The 23,612-nt window shown below is 38.0% G+C and overlaps 1 protein-coding gene across 6 annotated transcripts in view; it reads left to right on the top strand.

Annotated features, from left to right (window-relative positions):
* The first annotated feature begins 5,653 nt into the window (after positions 1 to 5,653).
* Positions 5,654 to 23,612, top strand: part of LOC124136961 (phospholipid-transporting ATPase ID-like) — a 132,276-nt gene continuing 114,317 nt past the window's right edge. For all 6 annotated transcript variants that reach the window (XR_007222896.1, XR_007222895.1, XR_007222898.1 and 3 more), the window contains exon 1: positions 5,654 to 5,739. The gene's annotated coding sequence lies outside the window, so the exon portion shown is untranslated. The remainder of the gene's footprint in view (positions 5,740 to 23,612) is intronic.

Below are 23,612 nucleotides of genomic sequence, written 5' to 3'. Positions count from 1 at the left end.
AGGAGTCCCCGAGGCTGTTGCTGAATAAAGGGCACCACAACAGGCCGTAGGATGTCATCAAGATAACGCTGTGCATTCAGGTTTCCACGAATTACGACAAGCATCGTTTTGACGTCACCACATATGCCACCCCAAACCATTAACCCTCCACCTCCAAACGGCCGGACCTGTTGGATACAGTTAGGCGCCAAACGTTCACCAAATCGTCGGTATACAAGCTGCCGTCCATCGTTTCTGAAGATGAGGAATCTGCTCTCATCAGAGAACATAACACGTGCCCAGTCCCGCCGTTGCCAACGTCGAACTCGCCTGGCCCAGATCAGTCTGTTGTTCCGGTGTCGAGGCGTCAGGAGCGGTCCGCGGTAGGGATGACGTGGCCGGATACCATACTGCCGTAGTCTCCTGTAGACGGTATGTCGACTGATCATGTGTCCCAGTGCTGTAGCCGCCGTGGACGTCGCTGTTACGGTGCGGTTCCTCAGGTGTAATACCCGGATGTAACGGTCTTCACGGGGCGTGGTTACTCGTGGTCTTCCACTCCTGGGCCTGTCTGACGTCTGACCTGTCTGACGTAACCGCTGCATCAGCCTGGTGATAGTGATGCGTGCGCAGCCCAACCTTCTGGCGACGTCGACGTGTGACGCTCCTTGTTGGACCATTCCAACGGCTCTCTCTCTCTCTCGATGGCTGTCAAACGTGGCATATCTTGTGTTCTTTTTGTTGCTGTGATATCAACGTGTCTGATCAGCCGTTTTATACAGTTTTTCTGCACGTGCAGAACATGCTAGAGAGGGAAATGTCACTTTCACGAAATTTACGTTTTTTCCCGGAAGTGATCACGTGTTCCCGGTATTTTTTATCGACTATGCTGTGTTTGGGATGTGCAATACGAATTGGCATGTTTTCATACTTGACAATTCACTTAGTAAAAAACAATTTTGAAAATAAGTTGGTATCGTTTCTTTTGGACACTAGTTTATATATGTTCATATTTTGCGTAGCATAAAATATTTTTAATTATTATTATTATTAATTATTGTCCAAAAAGACAAAGGGATTGGGCACAAGTGCAGCACTTATTACCGCCTTCTCCCTATATACAGTTATACATAATATTGCATAATGAAAAGGAACAATTTACAGTTGAAGCTTCACATTGTGGAAACATAGTGCGCAATATACATACAGTGCTCATATGAAGGATATGTACAATGTGCTGGAAAGTGAAGACAGTGTGCATCTCATACATATGCTAATATTATACATTTTAGTGTTGTATATAGATTTAACAATATTAATGATTAACAGTTTGGAAACAATAATATGCTAGCTGCTGAATCTGTTAGTCGTTTCTATAAATTTGTGTACAGACAGGAGTATTTTTGTATTCAGGAAAACATCTAAGTTTGGATCACTAAAAAGAATACTATGTAGAGTTTTTTGTCCTCCAAGATTATCGATAGCTGTCCGTAATGTCTCCCTAAAATCATCATATAAGGTACATTCAAAGAAGAAATGGAATGAATTTTCACAAGGAGCTCCGCGTTTACAGGAAATAGTATCAGATAAACTAACACGAAACAGGTCTGAATTTAGTGTGCTACAATTGTGTCTCAATCTAGTGTGCAATATGTTTGTAGATCTCTTACCGCAATTATAGTGCATAGGTGGTGATGTAGGCTGCTCAGATGCGACAGCTTTAAAGTAAGATTGACGGACTATCCCTGATTCCTGATGATAGATTATTCCATTGGCCTAATGTATCGATAATATAAGACCTTTTAAACGGAGATGTCCGTGCAAATGGAACTACAAAATCATGGCGGTTTCTGAGATTATAATTGACGTTCTGTGACACAGCTGGTGGTATAAGATCAGTTATGAAGGACATTGCTTATTTATTATTTTATACATAGTTACAAGTTTGTTGACGTTTCTTCTATACGCTAAAGGCTGCCATCCAGTTTCGTAATACAGGCTGCGACGGGAGGAAAATTTATTTAATCCTGTTACTATTCTAGCTGCCTCAAGTTGTAGTAGTTCTAATTTATCAGCATTATACGACGAGCAACTGTCCCAGACAACTGAGGCATATTCTAAAGTCGGTCTGATAAAAAACTAGATATATTCTAGCCAAGTTTGATCTACTTAACCGATATTTAAATTTTCTCATCGATGAAACCATTTTTGTTGCACATGAAAGAATATTATTGATATGATCGTTCCATTTTGTGTCTTGTGATAATGTAACACCAAGGTGCTTGTGACAGTCTACCCTTTCTATACATGCGTTATTAAAGACTATTGATGGTATTTAATCTGGGATTTTATGCGCGAATAAGATATACTTAGTTTGTTGGGATTGAATTGTACTAACCACTTTTGTGCCCAGTTATGTAGTTTGCATAGATCTTTATTTATTGAGTTTTCAATATACTTAATATCTGGAGAGGAGATACCAATGCTAGTATCATCTGCGAACAAAAGTGTCAAATTTCTCATTTCATAACATATATCATTAATATTAATAAAAAATAATAGTGGACCAAGGACTGACCCCTGAGGGACGCCAGCGTGTAGGATTTGTTCACTGGAGAGACAACCGTTAACATTTACTGTTTGGCGTCTGTTTGTGAGACAGCTCTGGAACCATTTAAGCTGGTTATCACTAATACCATATTGTTTTAACTTGTGTAATAAACCCTTGTGCAACACTCGGTCAAATGCTTTAGAAATGTGACAGAAAACCATGCCAAAATATTCTTGCTGATCTAAAGACTTACATATTTGATGATATATTTCTAGTAGTTGAAAAGTAGTTGAGTGTCCTGGTACAAATCCAGATTGATATTTACACAGCAAGTTATGATCTATAAGATCTATATACAATCTCTTGAAAACGATTAGCTCATCTTACTTGTGCATCATAGTAGTGATACAGGTCTATAGTTGGAAGGTGAAGATTTATCTCCTTTCTTATATATAGGAATGACATGTGCCAATTTCCACTGGTGTGGAAATTCGTGCTTAAGCAAAGACAAATTGAACAATAAATACAATGGCGTGGCTATTGAATGGTCAATATGTTTCAGTAAACGATGATTAATGTTATCTGGACCACTAACCTTGTTTACTGGAAGTGACTTTATTAAATCGATTATTTCGTTATGTTCAACATGAAAATCTTGGAGTTCAGCATCGCATTTGTTAGAAGTATCAGGTAACACATGGTTACAATTATCGATATTTGTGACTGAACTGAAATATGTATTTAATACTTCAGAAATTTCGGAATCTGAAAAAGCGGTTGGCATACTTGAGACATCAGTGACCATAGGAGGTATAGTTGGTGAGGTACCAGAATCCTTTAGTATAAATCTAAGTAATTTCCAATAGTTATTTTCTTTGGATACAGTTGATAAAAACCCATCTAAGTTACAATGGAAGTCCCCTTTTGCTTGTTTTCGGAGATTGTTAACAGTATTTCTTTGCTTTTTGTACCTTAGAAAGTCATTTGGTTTACAAGATAATTTTGCCTTATTTCTGAGTCTTTCTCTGATACAGATTGCTCGTCGAATTTCGCTGTTAAACCAGGGTTTATCCCTTGGCCTTATTGTTACTTGTTTGGAGGGTACGCACTCTTTTACATATTTAAGTCAAACATTTTTTTCTGTGGATACAATAAGCTGGTTTCGGCGTTGATAATCACCCTGCTTGTCATGTAAAACATCTCTTACATAAGACTTGGTTAAGTTGATACAATTGGATAGTCTTTTTCGGGATTAAAGCGACGGTAGTTTAATAAACTTTAGCATATTTTGCCTCGATGTGTGAGATGCGGTACGTGCTTCCGGTTTCAGAACGAGAGATAAAATCAAGAATCTTGATTGTTTTTCGTAATATGCATTATGTTTCTACTGAATGGTTTACCTATAATGTGTATAAGTTCATATTTTGCGTAGCATAAAATATTTTTAATTATTCGCAGCGTTTTTTTACTTTGTTCAACTGAACAAATCGCGAGTTATGCAACGCCCAAACGTATTTCTTAAGTTGGTCGGTTTGTCAACAACAGGTCAATGTCAGAAAGTTTCTCAAACGAAATAATTTGCAAACTCGATAAAATGAGATTTTTTTACAAAGATATATACATCCATGTTACTTATTATAGAAACTTAAGTTAGATGTAACTGAATGGTTATAATAGTATTACGTGATCACGATGCATGTGGTATTGTTTGTTTACCGCCGTTGCCATGATCGTACAAGTTCCATCCAATCGATGATGTTACGATTCAGATTGTTTTTGTTTACAATTAGTTCCACCGAGAGTTGCTATTTTTTAAAATTAAGGAACTTGAGTGTTTTCCTTTCGTCAGCTAACAAAAAATTATGATCGAATATGAAAAATGATAAAATTATAAAGAAAATATCGGACTGCATGCCGCTCAACGTGAGGTGCCAAAACTCAAATGGCCGTTTCTGGTAGTTGTGTGCCGAGAAGTTTAGCCGAAACTTTTTTAACTCGCGACATTTTCTGTTTGAAGTAAATAAACTACTGAACGTTTTAATACTGAGCAAGCTGAGCTTGTATGCATGTCATACGTAATTTAAATGTTACGCAAAGCCTTCTTGGTAAATAGATATGGCGAGTTTTATTTTGGGGTGTCGTTTTATTTTGGGCTCAGGACACGGAACATGTCATAACAGTAAATGTCATTGGGTGACTAACACCTGTACATGAGAGAGAGAGAGAGAGAGAGAGAGAGAGAGAGAGAGAGCGAGCGAGAGAGAGAGAGAGAGAGAGAGAGAGAGAGAGAGAGAGAGAGAGAGAGAGAGAGAGAGAGAGTTAATTTTGGTTACTCACACATATGAGTGTGAAATAGACAACATCGGAAGCGCTCGTAAAATTTCCAGCCAATTTGTTACATGGGTGTGTACGTGTCTTGTGACAGGTTGGCCAACACTCAACAGGACAAGACAACGAAGTGGTGACTAGAGACAATCCACCTGAATGGACTATTAATTTATTTACATACCTTTAATTTTTTCAACCTTTCCCCCCCCAAAAAAACGTCTTAACATAAATGGGTATAGATTTCCTTTATAAATGATAGTATTTTAAATCCGATATATTCATTTAATTTTGGTAATTGTATATAAATCTACTGTAAATAAAAAAATAAAACAAGTCTTTCTTGTAGATTTGATCTCTTCCTTTGAAATATTCGAATGACTGAAATGTATAACTTGCAGATCGATTAATGCAAATATCAGGTGAGACGTTGGAAAAGGCTAATTTGTTAGTTAAATATCAATAACTAAGTGGTAAACATATGATAAGGATGAGGAAGGTAACGTTTACGATGTTAAAGCCTTTAAAGGGCCTTAAATAGTACAAAGCTTAAAATGTTTACACGTTTCCACATCTACCTTTTGCTTTTATCGGGGACCGTTTGCATTTTGGAATTGATCTTACATTTGAATAAACAATTCTTTTGAATATGTATCGTGTTTAAGTGCACAATTTTATCACTGCTTGTTTATATATTAGAAACAGCCACAACAGAAGTTTTCATTTTATCTTTATTTTAAATCAACGGTTTTTTTTGTGCCGTTTCTATACAAACAATGATCGGTCCCTCTGGAGGCGTCCTCATCATTTCCGTGTTGATTTGCATACAAAGATGGCGACATGCTACGTTTTCGTGTGTGGGACATATAGGATAGTACTTTTCTGTGAGTAAAATAATGATTAAATATCATATTTTAGCATTTTGACAATTTATAACCACGTGTACTTGTTTCATTCTATGTGATGGGAATATTGTAAATATTGTGTTTATTTATCACACGTCTAACAGGTGTTTTCATCAACCTGGTCGATCAGTGGTGATCGTGATCGGGGTTCGTGACATCCGCGTTTGTGATTGTATATTGTCACGTTTGGTGTTTATCTGACGAGCTGGCAACGAGAAGGTTCTGCTCTAACGGAATGTTTGAAGGTGTTAACTAACTCGTGTCCAAGCAACGTGTTGAATATACTGTAATCTACCATCACAATTTAGTGAGGCTAGCGTCTGTTGGGGTAACAGATCTCAACAAGTCTGTCGTGTTGACATTTTGGCAACAACAAATATATTGTTTTAAATCACCATGACTCCCACTTCTCTTAGAGATGACATAGACGACGTGTACAGAAGGATCATGTTAGAGATGAGATGTCATGTATGACCTCTGACGAAATAATTGAGTTTTTTTTTAATAATACTCCGATGAACTCAGTTATTTGATTGAGGTGGTGTGTAATGATTTTGGTAATTGTTTGATTATTGATCAAGTTATCAATGAAACAACCATTTATCTACATCTGTAAACAGTGTTTGTTTAAACAGCTTGCTAAAGAGAAAAGTGATCAGATACTTTATCCGATTCAACATGGCCTATTACCATGATCACAACTCTAGTTATCATATAATGGATAATGTTATTGATGCAATAAACCAGATCTGATGCCTACTTGCTCAAATGACTATTGCCTAATGTTCCAAAATTTGTACAGGTCCAATTTACCTATAAAAACATGTACCACTGCAACCTATTATTAAAAAATGTAACTTTATGATAATGACTGCATGCACCAAATGCTTGACTGAAAATTTGTAACCCATACTTGTCCACACTTCAAATCAATATTTGAACACACTCAATGCCCCTAAAAGTTATTTAACATACTACATCACTAATATATATATAATCCCTGTAATTTGTCATACCTTCTTGGGCTTGATGCCATCAAACTGTTTGTACTTCACAAATTGTTTGCGCATGTTCCTATTACCTTTTACAGTTATGCATCATTAATTCATGTGATGCTGGCAGCAGTCCAGTCTATGTTTCAACTTTGATAAATGTATGGGACCAGGGTGCAACCTGGTTTTGTCGGGTGCAACTTGGTTTTCATGTCTACACACATTGTGCGAGTTAAATCAAGTTCATTAACTTGATCCCTGGTTTAGATATAGATTTCCTGATGTGCGAAGATCAATGTAAACATTTGAAGATCATTTGGCACTATCTAATAATTGGGTTTTTTTACTCAGGGGTTGTATTCAAAGCTACTTAACATGCTTAAGTGAGTGAAAATATGGAGTAATCTTCAATTATTTATATATGGCATTGTATGATAAAGAAATTCTTACCTTCGTGTATTTCCGTACAGTAAATATCATACTCCCTATTAGGAATACAAAAATATACATGATTTATCTCCTATTCCTTGTACATATAATATTGTATATATAATATTTACGATACGAAAACACACTCAGCTTATAATTTCTGTGTTGACAATGTTTTTGTGATGGATAATTAAATCATGTAAATATGATCAGTTTGCTTGACATAATTACTTGTTTATTTATTAAACTTTAGACCGCCTCCACGGTATAGTGGTGGACCAGAAGGTCCGGGTTCGATCCCTGGACGTGTCATTCCAAAAGATGTTAAAATATGGTATCTGTTGTTATCCAGCCTGGTGCCCGGCATTAAGGGGCTAAAACAAGGACTGGTGGGCTCAGAGTCAGTATACTGTGTCTGAGTGGGGTATTCATGTTAAACTGTGAAATGGTATGTTAGTGGGCTGGCACCATAAAATCAGCATTAGTCCGAACCAGTTCAAACAGCTACACGTGCAATAGGCGACATTAAACCCCATTTCACCTCACCTTATTGAACTTTAGTGAGAAATCTTTGTAGTAGGGTTTGCGGGTAATTATGACTCCCTAACTGGGCTGCAGGGAGTCATAGGCCTTTTGTAGGGGGTCATTTTTGCAAAATATTAATTGATTTCAGAATACATCCTGCTTTTAAATTCTATTCAGCGTGAGAAATTGGCACTAGTCCTGTAGTCCTTACCAAACTGCCCAATAGTAAAGGTATCCTAAGGGCTAGTAGAAATTGGCCCATTTTAAGGGTTTTGCTATATGCTATCATTGTAAGGACTAGTGGACAAAAACTGTTAGTTTCTAACCCTGCTATTTTAGATGTTTATCTTCTAGTGGTGTAATGATACTGTGATACAGTTTTGTATCCTGATATGAGGCCCACGGCACAATACATTGATACATATAGTGCATTACATAGACTAACATTAAGTCTCTGAAATCTTATATTACACAATATCCTTCTTGACTCTAAAAATAAAAATAAAATTCCCTATGCTGATTTCAGAATGTGGAATAGAGCTAGCTTGAGCTGGCTAGACTTGCTTTTGTATGCATTTCTAGATTATGTTTTTTCATAAAATAAATATATTCCATGGTCATGGTGCAGGACTATGCATTACATTACAAGTTGTAGTGTAAAATCATGTGAATAATAACAGATTAGTTTTTAATATATGGGTAACGCTATTTTTCAGGGCATTATCATTTGCAGAAGCCCGAGGTCTTCCATTAACTGCCCGACGAAGGAGGGCAGTTGAAAAGACAGAGGGCTTCTGCAAATGATAATGCCCTGAAAAATATCGTTACCGTTATTATAGCTAAAATGGATGGAATTTGTAATCAAATAAAAAGAAACAACAATGTCGATTTTGAAACATTTACTGCAATCAACACGAATGTCACTGACCCACTTTTACAAATATGGAAACGTCGTAGAACAAACCAGATGACGTCACTATTGAACGTTACGTCACCTATCCCTATCCTATGACGTCACCTAACAACGGGCGTGAAAATGGCCCGTCGTCAAGTAATATGAGGGCATTATCAAGTTACAGTGGCCCGCTCATTTCTGATAACATGCGGGCGTTTTTATGATAATTCTATCCATTTTAGCTATAATATCAGTTATTGAACAGTAAATCAGTGATAGGCTTTGGTGATGTCCTCAACATCTTTGTAATAGAAACATAAAGAGTTTGAGAGTAGTTGTCAAGTCTTCATTCAGTGATGTGATTCACCTGCAGAAGGAAAGAATATTAACATGATTAACTTAGAAATCAATATACTGTATCTGGATACGAATCATATCCCACCCATAAGTATCGGCTGCGTATCATATGGCGACCCCACTGTATCGTTACCCCTCTACTACCTACCCTCTGTTTAGGTTGAAAATGAGAAATAGGTTTTGTCAGTGTAATATTATGTCATGGAAAACTTCTAAAAATTAATAATGAATAAACGGGAAGCGATACTTGGATTTTGTATGTCAGCTTTATGCTGGATATCATTGGTCTCGAAAGTTTGTGGCATAGTTTATCTTGATCGGCTAGATGTGGGAATTCCATGTGATGTAGATATTCAGACTGACGATATATGAATATGAATGCCTCTGTTACTGTAGCAAATACACTGGCAGCCACTGATAGCTTTCCAGTTAGACTTTTCTGTTTTTAGACATTGGGGTTTCCTGCATTAAACAACGTTGATATTGGTCAAGGGAATATATTCTTTTCAGATTTTAATATTCGACAGTATAATGCAATAAAGTTATTGATTTTGATAAGACTGAATTATCTGCATCACAAGTGACGCAATGGGGAAGTTATGTTGTGCATTTCCTACTTAGATTGCATTCAAATAGACAGGTTTTCTGTGTCAGGGAAAAACCATTTTGTGTTTTGTTTGTGAAACTATTTATTTGATGAAAAAATGTCCAATAGCTTTAGCTTGCTGAGGTTGTGCATTATTTGGACTTGGAGCAAAGTTTTTTCACTTTCGTGATTATGATGTGAAGATAAGTAAGTCTGGTATGTATAATAATTAAGATGAGCTCATTATATGAATACAGTGTTCCTGCTGGCGTTTGAAACTGCCAGTCCATGAGGACTGGCATCTCTAAAAATTACCAGTCCCACCTAAGTTCTGTCAGTCCCAACTTTCAACAAATTAATAAATGAATGAAAAAATTGCCCGGTTTTAATTCTTTCAACAACATGTTCAATGCAATGACTCATCTCTGAAGTAACTAAGTTAGTTCAGTCACAATTTTTCTCTTTTGTTTCGAGACTAAATCACTATAAGTATATATTTAACCTCAAAGCAAAGCAAAATGTTATTTCCTTGCACTGAAAAATAGACATGAAAAATATAGTTATATGAATATCACTGATTTAATATTTATAAGGTACTTTTTCCGGTCCACAGGGACTGGTAGTCACATGAATTGCCGGTGCAAGCTTAATTGTACCGGTAACAAAATGGTAATTACCGGTAAACGGGAACACTGGAATATGGTTAAAGCTGAAGTAGGTTACGTTAAAAGTTTGAAACTTCTTGAACTGTACCAGGGGCATTCGGGTAGCCCAGTGGTTAAAGCGTTGGCTCGTCACGCTGAAGACCCAGGTTCGATTCCCGACATGGGTACAATTTGTGAAGCCCATTTCTGGTGTCCCCCCGCCGTGATATTGCTGGAATATTGCTAAAAGCGGCGTAAAATCAAACTCACTCACACTGAACTGTACCATATGTACTGACATGAATCTCATTGCCTTGTCATGCTTGTGGAGGATTCAGTTTCTTCAGGAGAAACTACTTTGACTTGTTATATATTCCTTGTTTATTTTGCCTCTGTGTAATCAGGGTTTTCATGCTCTATTTTATTCATATTCTTTATTAAGTTTGTGTTTGTCAACAAAGTGGTGTTTAATTGATTGTCGCCATATTTGCTTGGACAGGCAATATATAATAAAACGACATTCATTCACCTTGTTCATGGCTATGTTGCCACCCAAAAAGTTCTCGTCGTCTACCTTGCAGCTATTTGGAATCAGAACTCTGCTGCCAGAACCTAGGATGTTTTTTGAAATGGCTTTCGCGAAGAAACAACTTGTTTTATGTTTTGCAGATATTTTGGTCAGTTATGACTATAGGCAAAAAAGCAGGAGAAAATATTAAAAAACAATGTTATGAGGGATGGTTTGTGGTTAATTTCCTAAGAAAATCAATTAATGGTTCACAAAAAACCCAACATGTTTTCAGTCTTATGATTAATTTATTTGTTTCTTTTGAAAAATATGTGGTATTCTCATAAAAGTTGAAATATATAATTTCTGACCTCATAAATTTCGTGCTCACGAAAGTTTGAATTCCACATATTGCCAGTGTGAGCTAACATGGCTGGGTCTGTGTTCTTATGTATTCATGTAGACTATCTGGCTGCAGTCTGACTGATGTTACACGCACAAGATAAACAGGATATCTTAGCATATCCTGCATTGCATTATCATGACGATGCACACAGTCAGTGAAGCATACACAGTGAGCATGAAGAAGGATGTGTGTTGGTTCTGTCCAATCAGGGGCGATGGGGTAGCCTTGTGGTTAAAGCGTTCTCTCGTCTCACTGAAGACCCGGGTTCGATTCCCCATATGGATACAATGTGTGAAGCCCAATTCTGGTGTCCCCTGCTGTGATATTGCTGGAATGTTGCCTAAGGTGGTGTAAAACTATACTCACTCACTGACTCAGACTCATGTCTATAGACCACAACAGACATTTCAGAACAGTGAAAACCCTAAATGAGGACCCACTCTGTCAGGGTGTATTTGATGCAGCATTTTCAAGCAACTTGATATAAATAAGTAGTTATCCATGAACATGAACATGATGAACAAGCTTCATGGCAATTCCAATCTCATTAAAATCAGATCTTAGTTCTCTCTATCGCTAAACAAAGATCTGAGGACATCCCATTACGGGTCACGTAAGAACGACCTTTCATCAAACCAATCAGACTGTCGCTTACCAGATCGTGAAAGTGACAGTCGGAATGTGTTTTCTGATCATGCAACCACGAAATATTTAACACGGGGTATTCCGAATGACAGTTACAGGTTTTAGGAGTATATCCATACAATCTAGGCCATGTATAAGCCATTCCAGAATGTTCTTCTTATCAGTGTTAACATTTTTAATCGAGAATATGTCAAAATATGTTTCGAAAGTAGTCGCCAGTTTGAAACTAGTGTCATAAAGCTCGAGAAAGCTGCCTTCTGATTGGCTAATGTCGATTTCTTGTCAATCAAATTAACGAAAGGTCGTTCTGACGTGACTCGTAATGGGATGTCCTCAGATCTTTGTTTAGCGGTAGCGAAAACTAAGATCTGATTTTAATGAGATTGTGGCAATTCTTTCATTGTAGACCAATGGATGTTCTCGTAGTGCAAGAACACTAATAATCGAACATGTGGATGGAGGTATAGAACAGACTAATCACATTTTAAAAGCCTGAAAGAAATGACATTGTTTTTTTTATGATAAGTCTGAATTTGACTTATCATGATCATTATTCCATGTGGCAGAAATAATTCTTACAGTGGGGTTTGTTTCACTTAAAGCACTATTGATGTGTTGGTGTTTGATTTCCTTCCATAGTCAATGTTGTTATGGTCTATCGTTCCTCAGTAACATTCACTGGTTCGTCTCCTGTGATTTGGTTAAGTGGTGTTTTGACACAATGCTTGTAAATAATATTATTGATGAATAAGCTATTTAAGCTTGTAAAGAGAACAGGAAGCAATATATGTTGCCACAACGCCAGTATTTCATGGGCCATCAAACATTTCCAAAACACAATCATCTAGGATTGATTCCCTTGGTAGGCTGACGTCATCTACATCGGTCAGGGCCATTCAGTGTTGTACAGATGCGATAAGGTGATGACTGTGTGTAGGTCAATATCATGTACGTGCTGTATGATACCAACAGTAACACGATGTAGGCTGTGGAATCTGATGTGCTGTGAAGGTATACTTACTAAGTAAGTGTTAGCCTAGTGGTTAAAGCGTTCGCTCGTCAAGCTGAAGACCCGGGTTCAATTCCCAACATGGGTACAATGTGTGAAGCCTATTTCTGGTGTCCCCCACCATGATATTGCTGGAATATTGCTAAAAGCTGCGTAAAACCATACTCACTCACTCTGTAGTATGTAATGTTATGTACTGAGTTGCATTTCTTTACTGTGCCAGGATCTGCCGCTGTGGATACTAGGGCTGTAATGATTCACCGATACCTGCAATATCATCAACACTTAGGTACACACGATACTTGAATCGTCAGTTTGTGAGATCACGAAAAGCTATAAAAAGAACAGGAACTATTTGAGTTACCTCCTATAATGGCAGAAGTGGCTTTGCCCACCTGTAAGCGCGACAGACGTGGAAGCTGAGGACACGCCGACATTTAGTATCCATCCCTTCATTTAAAACTGTTTTGTTCTTGTGGTTTTCTTTGTTAAGGCTTTTGAAATAACAATAAATACTTGTATGAATAGAGAGGTTTTAGAGCTGTATTTCAGTGATTTCACCATTTCTTACTTGGGCGGTCGGGTAGCCTAGTGGTTAAAGCGTTCGCTCGTCACGCAGGAGACCCGGGTATCACAATATGTGAAGCCCATTTCTGGTGTCCCCCGCTGTGATATTGCTGGAATATTGCTAAAACCTGCGTAAAACCATACTCACTCACCCACTCATTTCTTACTATGTGGTGTATTGTGATACCAGTAGTATCATTAGTCTCTATCGTGATACGAATTGTATTGCAAGATACCATGCGATGCTCAGCTCTAGTTGATACCAGATTCACTGTGATTCGGCGACACAAATATTTATTGGTTTTGCACAGTGTAAACTTGTGCATGCATCAGGTTAATGTGCAAGATAATCTGTTCAATGCTGAGATAACACTGTGCATATTTCAACACATTCAGATAACATTTTGAAAAAGAAATGCTATGAAATGTTTTCTTTTTTCTCCACCTACTGAACAGAATTTTCATAAATAATTTGTGAACTAAGAAGTACTAAATGTCATGCCACAGTAGTTTGCTTAAACATGGGCTAGTAGTATTTGAAGGAACACAAATCTGATTTTTGTTTTAGAAATGACAATTTTGCCCAGGCTGAAAGGGTTGAATTACAGCTGAGATAACTAAAAATGTCTTGGTAATGCCACATTTGCCTCGGCGGCCGTAGGGTCTAAAATATCTAAGGCCAATAGCAATTATAGGGCTGTTGCAGCATTCCCATGATCACATACTGTAACAGTCACATTTGTTAGGGAAGCAGCACAGCGTATTTTGAACTTGTGGAGACAGAAAAATTGCGGCTGCCGTACGGCCTTTGAAGTGATGACAAGCGGTCGCCTTAGGGCGTCCCTGCGGTGGCTGTAGGTTTTTGTCGAATACCAAGGCAGACGCATGGTAGACGCAAGGTAGGTGTAGGGCGCCCACAAGGGGAGCGCAGGGGGAACATACGGTGACCGTGCAGCCAGACTGACACTACCACGACACACCTAAAGTATACTATAGGATATATTAGGAGGGGTTTGCCACACACATCAGACATTTCACAAGTAATGCCACAACAGATATTTCACCATGTTTTGCACCATGCCCCCGCAATTGTTTTGGGGTCCGCAAAAGTCAATTCATACGGCTACGGCGTGTCTAATTGCTACGGCGAACCTAGAAATTAAAAAAGTTATAACTCCGCGCTATAGTCCCATGGCGACCCCAAGGCCTGTAAAAGATAGGAAGACACCCTAGGGCGACCCTGAGGCCACCGCAGATCCTCTGTGGCTGCCGCAGGTATCTCTCGATGTCCGGGGGATATCCTAGCCGTAGAGCAAATGTGACTGAGGCATAAGCAGTGGATATGCTGCCTGTCAACATGGTAAGGAAAAGACCATTCTGACTTTACCCCTGTACAGCACACATTCTGAAGGGATTGTCATGTGTGTATTATGACAGCATAATTCGAAATATTACATGTTGATGGCTTTAGAAGTAAATGAGTTTTCAGGTATCATATTCTCTTGATTATATGAGAAGTAATATTTCCCTTATGTTACAAGTATATTTTTAAACATATTACAAAAGTCAACAGAATTGCAACAAAGTGCAGAATAAATGATGGATGATTCATCTCATCTTTGTGTTTTCAGAGAATAGTCCTATTCGTCTTGAGTGTTTGAAATGAAGAATATATATTAATTATGACTATGATATTGATATGACTACCGTGTGTTTGGGGTCAAACACGCTGGTGGGTATGGTGATGTAAATAATTTCACCTTCCACATGTGTGCGATCAATAGTGGATACGAACACGGTGACAGATGTCTGATAGGGAGGTGTCGGCTTCTATACGTACATTCAGATACAGGCACAGGCAGCTGAAACATGGACTGCAGGCTCTCTTGTGTAAGTGCATTTCTGTCAATACGCCTTGCCCAACTTGTTGATGATAACATTGCCAATAACGTCAGTGAGTGAAATCAGTAACTTGTACGTAGGTATTTATTATGTAGACAGCTGGTGTAATATAGCTCCATATTCTTACAGCAGTGTGCCCTATTGGGGGGCTGTTGTGTTAAGTGCAGTTTGTCCTTCATCATGTTCATGTATGTAGGCTGAAGGGTTGGCTTGGTTAGAAATATTTCTTTAAACTCCATGGTTTAGTTAGAAAGCTACTGTTAGGGATGCTGTGTTTGGTACTGTACATCAAACATAGACTTCCATGAGTCTAAGGCAATAATTATTAGTTCCAATCATAAGTTCTAGATTATGTAAATGATAAAAATAAGTTGTCCCTATAAGAGACTGGAGTCCACATATCTAGACTTCCCTCTTAGGAGGATAGAATTACTACACATCCATGGACTTTTCTTTCAGTACAGCCTTGGAGCAAGGCTAATCGGACATTGATATGTTATAAACTTTTCAAAGGTATCAAGCATTGTGATGTGCAGGTGGTAAGACTCTTGGAGCCCAAACACAGGTCTTATACATACCAGTTAAACAATATATGATCATCTGCAAAAAATTGTCTGTAACACTCTCCGTAAATAAATATAGGGACCATCAAAGTACATTCTGCCATATGTGCTCGTTTTGTCATGAAAAGTGAGACCCCTAAACAGATTGACCTGTGATGGTCAGGGGTAGAATAGGTCTTCAGCAATCCACACTTGCCGTTAGAGGCGAGTATGCTTGTCGTAAGAGGCAACTAACGGGATCGGGTGGTCAGGCTCACTGTCTTGGTTGATGCATGTCATTGTATCCCAATTGCGTGGATCGATGCTCATGATGTCAATCACTAGAATCTCTAGTCCAGACTCGATTATTTACAGACCACCGTCACATAGTTGGAATATTGCTGAGTGCGGCTTTAAACAAACAAACAAACAAACAAACAAACAGTAAACAGATAGGGCTTGTCTGGTAAACAGACATCACTCAAACAGGGGGCACGGGTGGCCCAATCGTCTTAGGCGCCATGATTCGCTGTGCAGAGTTGCATCCCTTGGGCACGCCAGAAACCTATGATTGTGGGTTCGAATCCTGGTTCACCCCGATTATGTTTCAAGGTTTGTCCTCCCACATTAAGCTGACACGCCGTAATATAACTGGAATACTGTTAAAAGCAGCTTTAAACCTAACTCACTCACTCACTCACTCACTGGATCAAACATGTCAAACAATAGTAGATCAAGCCTTGGTTACAGTAACATGTCATACAAAGGTATCATTATTTCGTGGAGCACTGTTAATTATTAGACTGTCACTTGTCATAGAGTGATTGGAAATGTGGATACAGTCAAGTCTCGTTAATCCTACACTCATTAATCTGACAGTCGGCTTTATCTGACACTAACAATGGGAAATGATTGAATCTGTGCTGTTTAGACCTAATAATCCGACAGTTTCGCACTCCGACACCGACACACCTCATTTGCAATGAATTACCGAAATCACTCTTGAGTCCGACACAGTGATCAGCGTACTGGTCATCTATCCGCAAGTACACAGCCCGTGTTTTGATGCGAGATGAGTCGGCTGGTAGCAGCATATTACAATGGTTACAGAGATAAACTTGTTTAACAATAAACAATTAATGCTTTAAATAAAACAGGATTAATCACATGCTTAGATTACCTCAATCTTATTAAAATCAGATACAAGTTCTCGCAATCGCCAAGGACATCCCATTACAGGTCACATAAGAACAACCTTTCGCGAACTATGACCAACTAATAAACAAATGATAAAATGACTAACAGGAAGTCAACGTTAGCCACTAAGAAAGCAGCTTTCTTAGCTTTGCGGTACCAGATTCAAACTGGCGACTATCCTTTTTAAAGTATTTTGAATAAGTCATACAGTCTGTAACAGTTTTGTGCTAAGCTTTAGCGGTTGCATGATCAGAAAATATATTCCGCTAACATTATGTAATATAACAATATGAATATTTCATTTTTTATTACGTGTTTGTATCGTTACCTATCTTGAAGTTGTCCGATTTTCAATCACGAACGTTGATACTACTTAATTTTGTTTATCCGACATACTCGTTAATCCGACATAATCATATGTAACCAACGGTGCCGAATTAACGGGACTTGACTGTGTTTAGGATTAGATAGCAGTCATGGGATTCACAAACCCGTTCCTTGATCATATATTTAGCAATGTTCGCAATGCAGCAAGTCTAGCTGGATGATTCTGTGGTGTTGTCACACATAAACAGATGCAGCCAACAGCAACAGAACTTAGCATGCTTGACAAACGTTTTATCTTTGTTGACATAGCATATTTATTGATGTTATTCATGTGTAGAAATCACAATCTTATAACATGAAAGTGTTGTTTGTTCTGTTTCGCCATGGCGACAAAGAACAATGTGTTTTGTTAACTATTTCACATTGTCCCATTCCTCTTCATTGAAGATGACTCTAGTGCCTGGTTACCATTGTTACATAGGGAAAATGTGTGCACGTTCTTTTGAAATAGGTATGACACAGATTTTGAATAATTTCAGTTTGTTTTTTATATGAGGTGAGGTGAAATTGGGTTTAACGTCGTGTCCAAGATTATTGCACTTTTATAGCGAAGTGCATGCACGTGTATGTGTGGCTGCTTGTACTAGTCCGGACTGATGCCGATTTATAGTGCTAGCTCACTGAGATACCATGCCGCAGTTTAACATGAATACCCCACTCAGACACAGTATACTGACTCCGAGCCGACCAGTCCTTGTTTTAGCCCCTTAATGCCGAGCGCCAGACAGGGTAACAACAAGTACAATCTTTTAACGTCTTTTTGTATGACGCGGCCCGGGATCGAACCCTGGACCTTCCGCTCTCCGGGCGGACGCTCTTCCACAAGACCTCGGGGGCGGTCCTTTTTTTATATATGACAAATGTATGTCACTTTGATGCCTATGATGTCACTAAAGCTGTGTTTCACTCACTCATGAACGATTGAACTCACGAACCATGCGAATCATGGCATGGTAGAATATGTCCATATATTTGCATGGCATGGGATGGTATGGCATGGTAGAATATTTCCATATATTTGCATGGTATGGCATGGTAGAATATTTCCAGATATTTTCTTGTCAATGTAACACAAAGTCACCTTTTTCTTGTCTGGACACAAAACATTTAATATTCATCATTGAATATCTTTCATACCAATGGACATCCTTTCTCTGGATGGCCATGACCTTGACCTCCTTCTGAGTAGACAAGTGTATATGCAAGTTGGTCAGGCTGGCTATTTTGATAAGCATGATTAGAATTGATCAGCTAGTTATATCTCATCCAATAAGTCATCTTCACCCGAGTCCAGACAGAGACCTTTTAGGAACAAGACCCTGGAGTGGTCCCTGCTTCAACCTCATTGCTTGACAGGGTTTATGAGCTGCAACGCCAAGTGCTAACTGTGATTATGTTCTGATACGTCTTGATACAATGTACATGAAAGTGAGGCTGAGTGAATCATGATGTGGTCAGACAACTACTGACTTGGAATATTACTTTATCTTTTGCCATTTCCCCACTTTGAAATGTAATTACTTCCTTGCGTGGTGACGTTATTAAATTATTAACATGGTTTGTAGCAACCTTGGCCTGGTTTGCATTCACATTGGTTGTTTTTGATTGGCAGCTTGTGATAGCAACAATATTAAAAAGTTATTCAGATGGAATGGGGATGCCATATGTTTTGTTCAGAGGGAAATAGCGACACGTTTTGTTCAGATGGAAATAGCGACACAGGTTTTGTTCAGATGAAAATAGTGACACAGGTTTTGTTCAGATTGAAATAGCGTTCACAGGTTTTGTTTAGATGGAAATAGCAACACAGGTTTTGTTCACATGGAAAAAGCAACACAGGTTTTGTTTACATGGAAATAGCGACACAGGTTTTGTTTAGATGGAAATAGCGACAAAGGTTTTGTTCAGATGGAAATAGCGACAAGTTTTGTTCAGATGGAAATAGCGACAGAGGTTTTGTTTAGATGGAAATAGCAACAGAGGTTTTGTTTAGATGGAAATAGCGACAGAGGTTTTGTTTAGATGGAAATAGCGACACAGGTTTTGTTTAGATAGAAATAGCGACAGAGGTTTTGTTCAGATGGAAATAGCGACAAAGGTTTTTGTTCAGATGGAAATAGCGACAAGTTTTGTTCAGATTGAAATAGCGACAGAGGTTTTGTTTAGATGGAAATAGCAACAGAGGTTTTGTTTAGATGGAAATAGCGACAGAGGTTTTGTTAAGATGGAAATAGCGACACAGGTTTTGTTTAGATGGAAAAAGCGACAGAGGTTTTGTTCAGATGGAAATAGCGACACAAGTTTTGTTCAGATGGAAATAGCGACAGAGGTTTTGTTTAGATGGAAATAGCAACAGAGGTTTTGTTTAGATGGAAATAGCGACAGAGGTTTTGTTTAGGTGGAAATAGCCACAGAGGTTTTGTTCAGATGGAAATAGCAACACAACATGTTATGCTCAGTTTAAGATAAAGTATTATCAGGATTGACTGAGGTTCATGATGATTTCTTGAGGTTAGAGTGGTGTCCCTTAGCTGCCAGGATCTGCTGATTGTTGCTTTGTATCTCACGTTAACCCTGAGTATGATTCTTGGTTTGTCATCATGATACTTTAGGTTTTACCAGAATGTTCAATGTGTATGACCTGCATCACTGGGACTTTTTGCCACAGTTTTCTGCTATGTTACAAGTGACGTACTGTTGGAAGGTGAGTTGGGTGCAACTGACGTACTTCAAGTGACCTACTCTTGGAAGCCTGTCCAGAAAAAATTAAACATGAAAATGTGTTTTTGGTAATATAGACCTTCTTAAACAATAAAATATGTTATAAATAATTTCATGTCTACATCACTATCAGTGATTCAAGAAGCCAGCTGCAGTTTTAACTCTATGGCAGAATGACTTTCATATAAATAAATAATTGACATTGCTGTTTATTTATAAAAATTTTCGACCGACCTTGTGTGGAATAAATCCATGAGAAACATAAAATTAATAAAGTGTAGCCTTACATATTTCAAGTGAAAGCAGCATTTGTGAACATGTTTTACATCTGTAATCACTTGGTTCCATAGCTTATTCAGAACAGATGTCCATGTAGTTAGCGTGCTTAGGTTAGACTTTTTATATTCTGGGTTTACAATCCACCAAATTAATTAATAAAATGCAATGTGTTTTAGTTTTGCTGACCATTAATATACATGTAGTTTGTTTATTTATTATTATCAATACCTGTTGAAAATTGATCTTAAATGCTTCAAAACGAATCATGAAAGATTTGTGTCTGTAACAGTAGGGAGTAAACTATTGATTTGTACTTTTCCCTATTCCTCCTGCTCCTACTTTTGTGTCCTTCCTACTAAACATTTATAGGAAATATAAAAATATATTTGAAATTAGAACTTAAGAAATAATAAGTTTGACCTACCGGCCTGAATTTTGGGGCCAAAAGTCCATAAACCCCCACCTTACAAGTCTGGCCTCAGATGATGCCAAACCTTGTTTAAGCTGGGTGGCTTCTTATCATGTGTTTCTACCATCTTACCCGAAAGTAAATATACAATTGGTAGTAATTTGTGTAAACTGCATCTTGTCTGAAATACTTATTCAAGGTTCACTTTGGATGAGATAGGAGAATACGTGTTTGGAAGTCAGGGATGAAGGATCCCTTATAAGTTTATGTACAGTCAAGTCCTGTTAATCCGACATGGTTGGTTGCATATGATTATGTCAGATTAACAAGTATTTCAGATAAATGAAAATAAGTAGTACCAACGTTATGGATTGAAAATCAGACAACTACACGATAGATAATGAAACAAGTGTCCTCAGCGGTAGTGAGAACTTAGAACTGATTCATGTGAGATTGAGGTAATCTAGACTAGTGATTAACCCTGTCTTGTTTTTTTTAAAGGATCAAATTTCAAGTTTCTGTGCAGCCATTGTAATATGCAGTCACTAGCTGACTCGTCTTGCATAAAAATCGGGGCTGTGTACTTGCAGGCAGATGACCACAGAGTGCACTAAATACTGTGTCACATTAATGCCTGGTAATGAGTAATTCAGCAATTTGTCGCAAATTAGGTGTGTTGGAGTGTGAGACTGTCAGATTAACTGGTCGACTTGGCACAATTTAATTGGTCCCCATCATTAGTGTCGGATAAAACCGATTGTCGGATTAACTAGACTTGACTGTATACTACTAAAATAAAGTTAAGGAACACTTGATTCTTTCATGTTACTATAAAGGCTGTTATAGTAGGAAAGAATTGGGTGGTCCTTAACCTGTTTGTTTTTGTTTTTTGTTTGTTTGTTGTGTCACGCCGCACTCAGCAATGTTCCAGCTATATGACGTTGAACATCTCCCTGGTAGTCACTTTGCTAATACAACAGGCAGACCACGTCCACACATAGATCTTCATCATATTTAACCCATTTGTAGTTGTATATATACATATATATGATAGTTATGCGATAAATCTCAAAGAACAATGAAGAACAAAATGTGTTTGTTTTTTTCATGATGAAACATTGTTCTTTCTTGATTCATTTCTGGAGATTCGAACATGCGCTCGTGACTTAGTGACGTTGTATATTGGACGATGTTATTTTTGAGAGGGGAGTGTCCGTACTTGTCCGACATTGCCAAAGACAGATTCTATTGAGGGAGTAATCATTATTAAAATATGGGTAAATATTTTTAAAGCTTGTACATTTTAATAACATCCTTAAAGAGGCTGTACATAATGTTGATATCTCATATAGGAAACAAACGACTCGTGGTCGTTGTTCATCGTACAATAAAACACTGCAGTGAGAATAAACCACTTGGTGCTGTGCCCCTCATGGCTTATTCTCCCTGCAGTGTTTTATTGTATGATAAACAACTCCCACTCCTCCTTTGCTTCTTAAGCATACAACACATACAGATCATGTGGTGTGATATAACATGTGCATCTGATACATTTACATTGATCCGGAGACACATACACATCTGGGCTGCAGGACCTGGACTTAAAGACTTCAACCTAAAGTCATCCTGGAAGATGTTTTCTTTCAATTTCACTTCTGCATCAGCAGTTGCCAGGGAGGGTTGTTGTTGCTGCTTCAGGTTATGATAATACATGATGGCAGGGCACTGGTTTAGATCAATACACTTGGAACATATATTGTTTGTCTTGAGATTATTGTAAATAAATCATATTTGATTAAGTTTTTAGATCCATGCCAGTCTTGGAGAAAGCCATTTGCTGTCGATATGAGCAGTCTGATGAGTCAGGCATCCTCCAAGCTGTTACTACCACAAAAATATATGGCTTAACATATGTCATGTGTCATGTTACACGAATATAGAGAGAAGAGCATGTGCAACTAAGTTTTAAATATTTTTTAAATATTTCTACAGCACTGAGCCTGGGTTTGGGTCTTATCAGTGGGTGTAGAAAGCCATACTTCTTATATTTTATGGATTACAGATTCTTTTCTAACCAATTAGCTTGGGTACTAGGTCGAAATAAAAAGATACTTAAAGATCAAGTTTTGTTTGCTTTATTAATTTATCTGTTATTATACATGCTCTGCTTTTTGTCATGGTTTAAGGGGCTGGATGTATCATGCATATCATGTTATAAAGTATAAATACACATACTGCATGCTCCTCAAGTTTGTCCATTTTCCAAAGGTCACAGATCCCTGCTTATTTTACTGACTTGTTTTTTGTGGATATACCTCTATGGCATTATGTATTGTCCACAAGGAAAGATTTCACTATTTAGCAATTCCTTCTATGTGAATCTTCCCGAGGCAAGAGAGTTAACTGACTTTAAAAGTCCAGTTTCCACCCTTGCCGAACTAGGCTGGAATTGCAGGGCTCGATCGTAGGGCCACCAGTGGCTATTATGAGTTATGTCCCTTCTATGCTTCTCCTATGGACCAATCACATACCACCTCTTTTATCACTTGCATTTGCTTCAAACTACATGGCGGTGCCCAGTCAAGATGATCTGATCGATAATCAAGATCTATATTGTGATAAAACGGGTCTTACATCGCGAAGTGCATCAAATCACGTGAGCACCTTGATTAAGCACATGAAAAGATTTGGAAAATATCTGTTGACGGTGCAAATGATTTGCAAATCCTGCAATCGACTGAAATCTACACGACAGTTTACGAACCCGATTTCGATTTCGTTGCGCTATTGTGATTGGACTATGCATAGACTCGTTATGCCAAAACTCGTTATGCCAAAACGTAACTCCGTAA

The sequence above is a fragment of the Haliotis rufescens genome, unplaced genomic scaffold (assembly GCF_023055435.1).
Source record: "Haliotis rufescens isolate VD_foot unplaced genomic scaffold, xgHalRufe1.0.p SCAF_1, whole genome shotgun sequence".
Classification (NCBI taxonomy): domain Eukaryota; kingdom Metazoa; phylum Mollusca; class Gastropoda; order Lepetellida; family Haliotidae; genus Haliotis; species Haliotis rufescens.
Note: the sequence above shows the minus strand (reverse complement) of the source record. Positions and strands in the feature narration are given on the sequence as shown.